This window comes from Dama dama, chromosome 32 (assembly GCF_033118175.1).
Source record: "Dama dama isolate Ldn47 chromosome 32, ASM3311817v1, whole genome shotgun sequence".
Classification (NCBI taxonomy): Eukaryota; Metazoa; Chordata; class Mammalia; order Artiodactyla; family Cervidae; genus Dama; species Dama dama.
This window is the reverse complement of record NC_083712.1, coordinates 15,384,303-15,398,384: the sequence shown is the minus strand read 5'-3', so window position 1 is coordinate 15,398,384 and position 14,082 is coordinate 15,384,303.

Sequence of the window (14,082 nt, the reverse complement as noted above, 5' to 3'; positions counted from 1 at the left end):
TTCATTTATACAAAGTTCAAGAACAGGCAAACTATTCTACGGTGATAAAGGTCACATAAGGGCTTATTTTTGGAATGGGATGGAAAACAGCTAAGTACAACTGTTGGAAAAGTTCTAAATCTTGCTCTATGGGTGGTGGTGCTGTGGAAATATTTCTATATGTAAAAATCCATCAAGTTATTTAACTAATATTTGTGCACTTACACATATAAATGCAAGATATACTTAAATATCTTTACCAGAAATAGCTGTAGATACAGATAGAGTGCACCTTATATAACTCAATAAGAGTAAATAAACTGGAAATAATTATAATGGTCATGAGGCACCAAGTTCTTATTAGAAGAAAAGCTACTTATAAAGCCAGGACCAGGAAGTTCTGGCTCCATGTACATTTTCCTGATAGTATCTCATCATAGACATTATGAACCAAATCCAAATGCCTACACAGTAATCTTCAGCCCCAGGAGTTATACTCAAGCTATTTAATTTTGATGCATCAGCAGTCATTAATCAGAATGGATACCTGGAATATTCAGAAGGGACAGCAGCTATTATGAGAGAACTGCCTGCCCCAAGCATCTACTCTGCCTTTCATGAAGATGACAAAAGGATCCACTGAAAAAGATGGAGCTCATCCCCAGAAATGCAAACTATCTACAATCAGTAATATGCAGTTTTACATAACAAACCACAAAGCTTATACAGTGGGTTCGCTTACATGTAGGCTGACTCCACAATACGAAATCTTGGCCACTCTGCTGTGCTTCTAACGCATCATGACACCAGGAATAAGAATCTGGTCACCCTCAGCCTTGGCTGGTACTTGCTCAAAACGGATTTTATAAGCATAAATCTAAATCAACAAATACAGACAAAAGCTTTGTGTTTCTAATAGGCTCCAGGTGTAAGCATAGGGTTCTTCAGCTCTGTATTTCCAGCCTGAGTCCTGCATGCCTTCAATTTCTCAAGTGAAAAAGTGTTAGTTGCTCAGTCATGTAGGACTCTTTTGTGACCCCATGGATTGTAGTCCGCCAGGCTCATCTGTTTACGGGATTTTCCAGGCAAGAATACTGGAGTGGGTTGCCATTTCCTTCTCCAGGGGATCTTCCAGATTCAGGGATTGAACCTGGTCTGCTACACTGCAGGCAGATTCTTTGCCATCTGAGCCACCAGGGAAGTTAATTTCTCAAAGGCACTGCACTTTTCTGGGTAGAATGATGGGATATTTAGGCTGTTAAAATCACTCTGATAGGAAGTGTCACCTACAACTCTTCCACTGGACAGACTCGGTATGTCATGACACTTCCTATTTGTCATCATTACACAATCGCTTCTACCCTGGGAATAGATACCATTTAATTACTTCATGCCCAGTATCATACATGTCACACCTATATTCACAGAATGAGTTTTTAAGGTCATCTTTTCTGTTCCCAAGACTTCTGAAATTATTACATTTACTTCTTGTCAAATATATTAAAATGTTTATAGCCAACAGACCAAAGAGGGTAATTTCTATTTTAATATCTAATAATCCTCATTGTCAAGAAATGTCTTATGTTTAAATAACCTAATCCTTTAGGCCTCATCTTAACTGGATTTTCTTTCAATTTATCCTCAATAGTTACTGACCTTGAAATGTCACCAAATCTGTTTAAAGGGGTGAAAGACTTTGGAAGATGGGATGAAATTTATTCCAGTGACCTAGAATAAATTAGTGAAGATATGAGAACTTTTTTAAAAAAATTTGTTAAGACTGAACAAGTTGTATATATGTAAGATTATAACCTGACAGAACATAGATCACAGTGTTGCAAATCCGTATATTTATATTTAAAAAAAAGCAAAATGGGGAACAAAAATCCTTTATGCTCCTCAGAGCCTTAGTTAACCAATAGTGGAGGTCTCACAACTAACAGTGGCCTAGAAAATGTGGCTAGTTCTGATAACAGTATTATGATGCTTGTTGTTGTTTAGTCACTAAGTCATGCCCAACTCTCTGCAACCCCATGGACTGCAGCCCCCCAGGCTCCCCTGTCAATGGGATTCTCCAGGCAAGAATTCTGGAGTGGGTAGCCATTTTCTTTTCCAGGGGATCTTCCCAATCCCAGCATCAAAATGTGTCTTCTGCTTTGCAGGCAGACTTTTCTACCAGTGAGCCACCTGGGAAGGCCAATTATGATGCTTATAAGGTTAGTAAAACATATCTTTTCACTTCTAAGTTTAATGAATGATCCCTGAAACTTATTATTGGTAGTAAGGTCAAATAACTATTTAAGATAATTTAGTATTGCTCCCAAAGAAAATTTTCTGTTGTTCTCTTTCCAAAAAACTAAATCTAACAAAATGATTGCATGTATTTTGTATTAAAAATTCTTAGCTTAAAATCTTTACTGCATAGGAGATTATGTCTTTTCTTTGATTATGATCTTGGTGATTACAACCTTTCCTGGGAAGATTAAGTGTTTTTACTTAACCTAAGTGACAAACTTGGCTAGAGGTTTCTAATTCATGAATAACTTAGCCCATAATTAATTAACCCATGTTTGGTTAGCATTTGTTGAGTTCACCTCAGATATTAAGTAATTCAAAATGTTTATAAAACACCACCATTGGGCTCTTTTTTTTTTTTTTAAACAGGGTATGTGAATTTTTTAAAATTAATTAATTTATTTATTTTACTTTACAACACTGTATTGGTTTTGCCATACATTGATTTGACTCCGTCACGGTGTACATGTGTTCCCCATCCTGAACTCCCCCCTCCCACCTCCTTCCCCATCCCATCCCTCTTTGATAACAATACTGTTATTCTTACATTTTCCCAATAGCTATGCAGTAAGCTTTAGTTTCTATTTATACATATCACAGCCCTTTTCATACTGTTCATGGGGCTCTTGAGGCAAGAATACTGGAGTGGGTTGCCATTTCCTCCTCCAGTGGACCATATTTTGTCAGAATTCTTCACTATGACCCAGCCGTTTTGAGTGGACCTGAACAATATGTCTCATAGCTTCATTGAGTTACAAAAGCCCCTTTGCTGCAAAAAGGCTGTGTTCTGATACTGGGAAAGATTAAAAGCAAATGGAGAAGATGGGGGCAGAGGATGAGATCATTGGATGGCATCACCAACTCAACAGACATGAGTTTGAGCAAACTCTGGGAGATAGTGAAGGACAGGGGAGCCTGGCATGCTACAGTCTATGGGGTCAGAAAGAGTCAGACACAACTTAGCAACTGAACAACAATAATCACAACTCTTATAACTAAGTTTGGGAGGTGGTAAAGAAATATGGCACTACCCTTAGTCAACCTCCTTGTATCCCCCTCAGTCAGTCACTACCATCAGGAAGCTTCTTATCCTTCTCCATCAGAGGGCCAGCAGAATGAAAAACCACAATCACAGAAAACTAATCAAACTGATCACATGGATGACAGTCTTGTCTAACTCAATGAAACGAAGCCATGCCATGTAGAGCCACCCAAGACAGACGGGTCATGGTGGAGAGTTCCGACAAAACGTGGTCCACTGGGGAAGGGAATGGCAAATCACTTCAGCATTCTTGCCTTGAGAACCCCATGGACAGTATGAAAAGGCAAAAAGATAGAACACTGAAAGATGAACTCCCCGGGTTGGTAGGTACCCAATATGCTACTGGATATCAGTAGAGAAATAACTCCAGAAAGAATGAAGGGATGGAGCCAAAGCAAAAACAACACCCAGTTGTGGATGGGACTACAGATAGAAGCAAGGTCTGATGCTGTAAAGAGCAATATTGCATATGAACCTGGAATGTTAGGTCCATGAATCAAGGCAAATTGGAAGTGGTCAAACAGGAGATGGCAAGAGTGAACATCGACATTCTAGGAATCAGTGAACTAAGATGGGCTGGAATGTGTGAATTTAACTCAGATGACAATTACATCTACTATTGTGGGCAGGAATCCATTAGGAGAAATGGAGTAGCCATCACAGTTAACAAAAGAGTCCGAAATGCAGTACTTGGATGCAATCTCAAAAACGACAGAATGATCTGTTAGTTTCCAAGGCAAACCATTCAATATCAGGGTAATCCAAGTCTATGCCCCAACCAGTAATGCTGAAGAAGCTGAAGTTGAAAGGTTCTATGAAGACCTACAAGACCTTCTAGAATTAACACCCAAAAAATATATCCTTTTCATTATAGGGGACTGGAATGCAAAAGTAGGAAATCGAGAAATACCTGGAGTAACAAGCAAATTTGGCCTTGGACTACAAAACAAAGCAGGGCAAAGGCTAATACAGTTTTGCCAAGAGAACACACTGGTCATAGCAAACACTCTCTTCCAACGACACAAGAGAAGACTCTACACACGGATGTCACCAGATGATCAATACTGAAATCAGACTGATTATATTCTCTGCAGCCAAAAATGGAGAAGCTCTATATGGTCAGCAAAAAAAGACTGGGAGCTGACTGTGGCTCAGATCATGAGCTCCTTATTGCCAAGTTCAGACTTAAATTGAAGAAAGTAGGGGAAATCACTAGACTATTCAGGTATGACCAAAACCAAATCCCTCATAATTATACAGTGGAAGTGACAAGTAGATTCAAGGGATTAGATCTGATAGAGTGCCTGAAGAACTATGGACAGAGGTTCATGACATTGTACAGGAGGCAGTAATCAAGACCATTCCCAAGAAAAAGAAATGTAAAAAGGCAAAATGGTTGTCTGAGGAGGCCTTGCAAATATCTGAGAAAAGAAGAGAAGCAAGAGGCAAAGGAGAAAAGGAAAATACACTTATTTGAATGCAGAGTTCCAAAGAATAGCAAGGAGAGATAAGTAAGGATTCCTAAGTGATCAATGCAAAGAAATAGAGGAAAACAACAGAATGGAAAAGGCTAGAGATTTCTTCAAGAAAATTAGATACCAAGGGAACATTGCATGCAAAGATGGGCACAATTAAGGACGGAAATGGTATGGACCTAACAGAAGCAGAAGATATTAAGAAGAGGTGGCAAGTATACACAGAAGAACTATATAAAAAAGCTTTTCATGACCCAGATAACCATGATGGTGTGATCACTCACCTAGAGCCAGATATCATGAAATGTGAAGTCAAGTGGGCCTTAGGAAGCATCATTAGGAACAAAGCTAGTGGAGGTGATGAAATTCCAATTGAGCATTTCAAATCCTAAAAGATGATGCTGTGAAAGTGCTGCACTCAATATGTCAGCAAATTTGGAAAACTCAGCAGTGGCCACAGGACTGGAAAAGGTCAGTTTTCATTCCAATCCCAAAGAAAGGCAATGCCAAAGAATGCTCAAACTACTGCACAATTGCACTCATCTCACACGCTAGTAAAGTAATGCTCAAAATTCTCCAAGCCAGCCTTTAATAGTATGTGAATCGTGAACTTCTAAATGTTCAAGCTGAATTTAGAAAAGGCAGAGGAACCAGAGATAAAATTGCTAACATCTGCTGGATCATTGAAAAAGCACGAAAGTTCCAGAAAAACATCTACTTCTGCTTTATTGAGACTATGACAAACCTTTGACTGTGTGGATCACAACAAACTATGGAAAATTCTTAAAGAGATGGAAATACCAGACCACCTGACCTGCCTCCTGAGAAATCTGTATGCATATCAAGAAGCAACAGTTAGAACTGGACATGGAACAACAGATTGGTTACAAATTGGGAAAGGAGTACGTCAAGGCTGTATATTGTCACTCTGTTTATTTAACTTATATGCAAAGTACATCATGGAAAACGCCAGGCTTCCATTCCAAAGCTGGAATCAAGAGTGCCAGGAGAAATATCAATAACCTCAGATATGCAGATGACACCACCCTAATGGCAGAAAGTGAACAACTAAAGAGCCTCTTGATGAAAGTGAAAGAGGAGAGTGAAAAAGTCGGCTTAAAACACAACATTCAGAAAACTAAGATCATGGCATCTGGTCCCATCACTTCATGTCAAATAGATGGGGAAACAATGGAAACAGTAAGATACTTTATTTTGGAGGGCTCTAAAATCACTGCAGATGGTGACTGCAGCCATGAAATTAAAAGAAGCTTGCTCCTTGGAAGAAAAGCTATGACAAACCTAGACAACATACTTAAAATCAGAGACATTACTTTGCCAACAAAAGTCTATCTAGTCAAAGCTATGGTATTTTTCAGTAGTCATGCATGGATGTGAGAGTTGGACTGTGAAGAAAGCTGAGCGCCAAGGAATTGATGCTTTTGAACTGTGGTGTTGGAGAAGACTCTTGAGAGTCCCTTGGACTGCAAGGAGATCCAACCAGTCCATCCTAAAGGAAATCAGTCCTGAATATTCACTGGAAGGACTGATGCTGAAGCTGAAACTCCAATACTTTGGCCACCTGATGGGAAGAACTGACTCATTGGAAAAGACCCTGTTGTTGGAAAGATCGAAGGCAGGAGAATAAGGGGAAGACTGAGGACGAGATGGTTTGATGGCATCACCATCTTGATGAACATGAGTTTGAGTAAGCTCCGGGAGTTGGTGATGGAGTTCTGCATCTGATTAGGAGATGCCTACCTATCTCTCATTTTCAAAAGAAATAATTCACATAAGGTAAAGAGTCAAAGTCACTGAAAGTGAATTTCCCTTACACTCTTCCCACCTGTCTGTCATCTGCTTGTTGTAAAGAAAGGATGCTTGCCACCACGGACGGGCAGTATGGTGACTTTGGTAAAATCAATTTTCTAAGTCAAATAATGGAACCTCTAACACCAAATAGCAGTAATTTTCACTTTTTTGCTCGTCTACACTTTGAGGTACAAAAGCATGTAATAAAACTTTTAAGGTATTCAAAAAGAAAAGAACAAAAAGTGAATTAGTCTAAAATTTAACAACAGTCCAAAGTTTAAATCTGAAAATAAGAGGTGCAGTGCATGTTTCAAATCTTTGTAAATTTAAAAATTTTTTAACTTCTTTTGTTTTTCCTTGCTATTTCTTAGTTTTGTCTCATGATTTCTATGACCTCAAGGCCTGCCCCTGCATGCTCTGTGGAGCTACTCCAACTGTGACTATAAGTTCCAGTAGGTCCTGGGATTCTGGTGTAGAATACAGGTACCTATAAAGTGTACAGGGTGGACTTCTCTATTTTGTATTCAAAGTATTAGTGGGGTTCTAAAATATATATTTTGGAGAAATTACAAAATACATATATAACCCTGGTATCAACTCTAAAAATCTTTTCTGTTTAAATTCTCTTTCAAACAGACTCAAAGAGACTATAAATTGACATAATACACTCACTGGTTTATTTTAGACCTCTCAGAGTCTGAGAAACAAGCCTTGAACTTAAACCCACAGTAATAAAATTGAAAGTGTTCCTTAAGAATTTCTGCATTTAGAATCGAAAGGCAAACAAACCACCCAACCTGAATGTACTCTGTGGTGGTGAATTCTCTGTGTCACCTTGACTGGCCTCGGGGATGCCCAGATGCTGGTAAAACATCACTTCTGGACCTAGTGTGCTGGTATGTGTGGAATGGACCTGCATTTGATTCAGGAGACCCTCACCTCTGCGGGTGGTACTGCCCCATCCCTTGAAGGCCCAGGTGGAACACAAAGGCGGGGGAAGAGCAAATTCTCTTCTTCTTCAGCTGGGATGCCCAACTTCTCCCGCCTCTGACCTCAGAGCGCCTGGCTTTCACACCTTCAGATTCAGACTGAATTACACCACTGCCTGTCCCATTCTCCAGCTTTCAGACAAGAGATTGTGGGACTCAGCCCCCACAGCCTCATGAGACAATTCCTCTAATAAATCTCCTCTTATATCTAACTATTTATATAGATGCTATTGACTCTGCTTCTCTGAGGAACCCTGATACACACACATTGGAAGTTCGCATTACTGTGCTTATCTGTGTTTTGGTTACTCATGTAATCCCCATACAAGAGTTTCTCCAAACACTCTGAAAAGATAATAAAGAAGTGTCTTTACTGAATAATTTCTCTGCACATATATTCACTTTTTGTGTGTTTAAATTAGCAATTGTAGCTCCCAAAAGAAGTTTCCAGCTAGGGGTAAAAGGTTAGCTTTTCCAATCAGAAATCACAGAACAAAGTTAAATTAATTTTAAGGAAAAAGAAAACTATTTTATTTCAATCTCAGTCTGCATACTTAACAACTAACATACACTAATATATAGCATAACTCTATTCTCAGTGATTAATGTATCCCAGGGCTGTTTGCTTAAGATAAAATTGCATACAGAGCATTCACTAAGTGAAACATTGTAATAAGTTATAAGAAAAGTCAGCTCCTTTGAAGACGTTAAAACATAATAAAGATTAAGTCCATAGTTCCATATCCTTATGAAACAGGAAGGAAGGGTGCAGGGCACAACCTTTGAAAGAATGACACAGCCTGAGGACCTGACATAAACTGATTGGAACCAAACAGATCCAAGTTGACTTCCATTAGAACTTGAGCCTCAGCCCTCTCTCCTAACACTTCAGTACACTAAATGCCACACCCATGGTCGCCAGGACAGTTCCAAGGCCAAAAGTGGGCTGTGGCCCAATTCTGGGAGATCCCTGCCCCTTCCCCAAGATAGCTGGACTACCCCTCCACGCATTAGCCTATGAAATGATCTATCCCGATAAAAACTGACCACCTCACACCCTGGGGTCACTCTCACCTCCTTAGGTGGTCAGCACTCTGTGGAGTGTATTTCTCTCTAAATAAAAGTCCACTTCTTACCTGTCACTTTGTCTCTCACTGAATTTTTTTTGCAATGAGACATCAAGCACTTGAGCCTCACTAAGTCCTGAGACCAGGTGTGTGATCTCAGTGAAAAGACGGTGGGTTCAAGTCCGAATCTGAGGTGCATGGTTTCAGTTACGCAACAGAAATCACCAAAAATGCTGAAACGTCAAGTCTAATTTTTCAAGGTCTTTTTCTTCCCGAGGATGCCACAATTAATCACATGTGTAAAAAGTTAAGGCAGCATTTTCAGATCATTCCCTTGAAAACATTTGGTATTGAGGGAGAGGCGAGTCTGCTGTCTCACATACCTGCGGACAGAATGATTCTGGAAATCAGGCTAATTACCGCCTTTGCTGTCTGAGCCTTTATGAAGCACCTGACTTTTCCTCTCAGAGTGATGAGGGAAGCCAGGCAGCTATACTGCAGGTTGCCCTTGTACAAAAATAATCTGCAGAAGGACCGAAAAGCTTCATTCTCTTTAGCTATTTTGTTTCACACAAAGAAAACAAAATGACCAAACAATTCTCTGTTTGGTTTTATATTTGGCAAATGCTGTCATTGAAAGTATAGAACCAATCAATGACACCTCTGGTGGAAATTTATTTCTGAGGAATGTCCCTGAGGAGTGATTTCTGAGGAATAATATGCAGCCTTCAATTGACTTTATCACAGCTGGACATGGAGTGAAATGCCCGGCTGGAATTTAACCACCCAGAACCACGCGCCAGATGGCTCATCGGTACCTCAGCCCAGCAGCTGGGCCCTGATGTGCACAGCTGGTCTTCACGTTGGAATGACAGCATTTAAATGATAGTATTATGTAATGCAGAAAAATGTGCTTGGGTGGCTCAGGTCTTGGAAAGGAGATTGCACAGTTGCTCTTAGAAGTAAACACACGGCCTCGATGGCCGATTCCCACATTCCTCCTATTTGTGCTGATGGTCTTGGCTGCAGATAAGAGTTACTGCCACGTGGAACCCATCCAGTGTCATTCGCAGTGCTTTATCTGCCATCATGACTCTCCTGGGCACACACCACGATAGATTTTCTTTCCCATAAAAATAAGTGCAACATAGTTTCCATTTTGAAGCTGGAGACTTTTAAGATTTTGTGATAATTAATAGATATTGCATTCTGCCCAGACGGTGGAATTCAGAGGTACTCAGGAGAAAGCAGCTGCTATAGAAATTCTTCAACAGTTTGGGGATGCTATTATTCATTTCCCAATAGAGTCACAAATACCACCCGATCAAAAAACATAACAAAATTCATACCAAAATTCAGCACTTAAAAAAAAAAAAAACTATGAAAGGCAACTCTCAAAGAAAATATATTTGGATACATTTCAGGCCCGAATGAAAAATTTGACATATTTCAAATGAGAGATGGATGAACAAATGTACAGGGTTTAGACTAATAAAATATATAGTGGCGTGTTTTCTATTTTCATGCTTTTTACAGAGGTTCCCCATGCTGCTGCTCAGACTTTGATGAATGTGCCCATTACCCCCAAGGACTCAAAGAAAACTCACCCTTAATATATGTCCAAAGTCATCGTGGATATAAGGGGAAAAAACATTATGTTTAGTAGTGAGGAGACCTAGATATAGCATCTTGCTACTATTCTTAGTAACAGTGAGTCTGGTTGTGTCAATGACCTGCTAAAAACTCCAATCCCTCCACCTGCACAATGGGAGCCATGGATGAGCTAACGTGCGTGCGACTGTCTGTAAATCGCTGTGAAAAATGGAAGGCGATGTGACCAACGCTGCTGTGTCTCCCCAGGGGACTTCACCCTCAGGACGCCCTTCCTGGAACAGGGTTCTGAGTAAACTGCAAGACAGAATGCAGGAGGGACAAACTGAGGTCTGACGAGCACATTCATTAAAAACCAAGGAAGAGTCAGAGGACAGCCCTTCACCACCAAGCAGACGGTCTTCTCCCCGCCAGACCGGCCCGCTCCCCGGGTCAGGAACACAGGGCGCAGGGCAGGGTGGCGAGCCGTCCCTGAGGGCAGCTTCGGCCCCAGACGTCACGGGGAGTCCGCTCGGGGTCATCCTGCCTGACTTATCACACAGAGCCCAGAGGGAAAGGCCAAGGGCTCACCACCGGCCTCGAGGAGAGGAGGGGTCGCACCAGGAGGGAGCCTCTCCCTGCCTTTCCGAGCGGACTCCCCTCTGAGAAAAGGCACCGCAGTCAGCAGGCGAGTCCCCTGAACAAAGGGCCTGGAGGAAGCGCCTCCCTGAAGCCTGGTGAGTGCTCCTGTGAGCGCCCCGCCGAGGCCACTGCAGGAAACGCAGTCTCTGCCCTCCTAAGATGCAGAAACCAGTCAGGGCAGGACGCTACTGAAATCAACGCCAAGGTCACTCGTTCCCAAAGCCGAAAATATAGTCTTTGTCCCATGTCTCGTCCTTAGCTGTGTCTGCTCACGTTGTCCCGAGTTGTCACCTACACCTGGGCCTCTTACACCCCGCGTCCTAGCCATTGGCGAGTCTACAGGCCTTTCCTTTAAAACCCAGCGAGATACTCCCAGAATATGGGAAATAAAAGCAAAAATAAACAAATGGGACCTAATGAAACTTAAAAGCTTTTGCACAATGAAGGAAACTATAAGAAAGGTGAAAGGACAGCCTTCACATTGGGAGAAAATAATAGCAAACGAAGCAACAGACAAAGGACTAATCTCAAAAATATACAAGCAACTCCTGCAGCTCAATTCCAGAAAAATAAATGACCCAATCAAAAAATGGGCCAAAGAACTAAACAGACATTTCTCCAAAGAAGACATACAGATGGCTAACAAACACATGAAAAGATGCTCAACATCACTCATCATCAGAGAAATGCAAATCAAAACCACAATGAGGTACCATTACACACCAGTCAGGATGGCTGCTATCCAAAAGTCTACAAGCAATAAATGCTGGAGAGGGTGTGGAGAAAAGGGAACCCTCTTACACTGTTGGTGGGAATGCAAACTAGTACAGCCGCTATGGAGAACAGTGTGGAGATTTCTTAAAAAACTGGAAATAGAACTGCCATATGACCCAGCAATCCCACTTCTGGGCATACACACTGAGGAAGCCAGATCTGAAAGAGACACGTGCACCCCAATGTTCATCGCAGCACTGTTTATAATAGCCAGGACATGGGAGCAACCTAGATGCCCATCAGCAGACGAATGGATAAGGAAGCTGTGGTACATATACACCATGGAATATTACTCAGCTGTTAAAAAGAATTCATTTGAATCAGTTCTAATGAGATGGATGAAACTGGAGCCTATTATACAGAGTGAAGTAAGCCAGAAAGATAAAGAACATTACAGCATACTAACACATATATATGGAATTTAGAAAGATGGTAATGAGAACCCTATATGCAAAACAGAAAAAGAGACACAGATGTACAGAACAGATTTTTGGCTCTGTGGGAGAAGGCAAGGGTAGGATGTTTCGAAAGAACAGCATCGAATCATGTATATTATCTATAGTGAAACAGATCACCAGCCCAGGTTGGATGCATGAGACAAGTACTCGGGCCTGGTGCACTGGGAAGACTCAGAGGGATTGGGTGGAGAGGGAGGTGGGAGGGGGGATGGAGAAGGGGCATACATGTAACTCCATGGCTGATTCATGTCAATGTATGACAAAACCCACTACAATATTGTAAAGTAATTAGCCTCCAACTAATAAAAATAAATGAAAAAAAAAAAAAAAAAAACCCAGCGAGTATCTCGCCACCTCCCATCACTGGCACCAGAAGCGTCCGCTGAAGGCAGCCCCATCCCACCGCCTCACCTTCCTCCCAGGCTCCCTAATATCCCACGAATGTCAGAGGTTTAGAGCAGTTCCATCAGGGTAGGAATTTCTCTGATTTGGTCACCACTGTATCTATACCACATAAAAATATCCCTGACACATAACGAGCAACCAATAAATTACTTTTGATAAGAAGGGAAGGAGAAGAGAGGAACAGGAGAGAAGATGGAGGGAAGGAATGAAGGAAAGAAGGGAGGGCAGGAAGAAGGTGGAGGAGGGAGGGCCAGAGAGAGAGAAGAGGTCAGGGATGAAGAAAAGCAAATGGCTCCTGCGGTTTCTAAGGCGAAGTCCAGCCCACGCGGCAAGATGCTTCCTCCTCAATTTGAGGGTGGCCTCTGAAGCCTAGGACGCAGCAGTCCTCATACGTGAAGAGGGCTGTTGCTGTTTATCACAGCCTCCCCGCTCTCCAGCTCTCTATTCACCCGGTCTGTTGACTCTTCATTAAACACACACACAGCATTCAGTCTGGATGTTACCGTTATCAGCAATACCAACACATTTCCCGTCAACTGAGTACAGGATGCTTCTCACTTTTTACATTATAAGTCAGGTCATTTAAAATGATAAGAAAAGCAAAGACGGTGATTATTTAGGATTCGGCAACACCAGGCAACCTGACGTCAAATGGGGATCTGCCTTCCTGCTCCACCATCTGTCCTGTTCAGGTACCGCCCACCTTTATGAATACTTGAAATAAGGAATCTTCTAAAATCCCTCACCAGTTTCTAGTCACCATTTCAAACTCGCTATAATCTTGGCAGGTGATTTTTATGACTCCCAGAGAAGATCAAGATTATCAGGTACAAAGTCCCCTGTTTCCCTTTAATCTCTTATTCTCAAAAATAATCATCTTTCTATCGCAGAGGGAGAATGGCCCTGTTCCTTTCAACCCGAGCACCAGAGTCGTCATTCTGATTTTGAATCAGGTTCTTCTGATCCCTGAGATCTAAATAAGACGGGCTCAGACTCCAAGTTTACTCTCTGATGAAGTCCAAAATCTTTCAAAAAGACTGAAGAAACTTACAAAAGTCTTAAGTTCCCAAGGTCCCCTCAGTATCTGACCTCTTCCTGTACATGTTCTTCCTATTATGTACTACACTGACACAGAAATGGCATCCAGACCCTTCCTTAAAAAGAAGGAAAGAAAAAGAAAATGTTGTGAGTATGGAATGAAGGTTTTTACTGAAAAGGCCAAGTGACACCACTCTGACCAATGATAATGAAGTGGTTTTCTTCTGGGTGTGTCTGGGAATGCTTTTGCTTTCCTGATACAAAGGCAAAGACACTGTGCCTAGTACCACCAGATCTTTCTTCCACCCCATTGTTTGAATGCAGATGCAATATCTGGAGCAATGTGACTGTAAGATAAGTAAAGTGAAAGTGAAGTCGCTCAGTCATGTCCAACTCTTTGCGACCCCATGGACTGTAGCTCACCAGGCTCCTCCACCCATGGGATTTTCCAGGCAAGAGTACTGGAGTGGGGTGCCATTACCTTCTCCAGAGGATCTTTCCCACCTAGGAATTGAA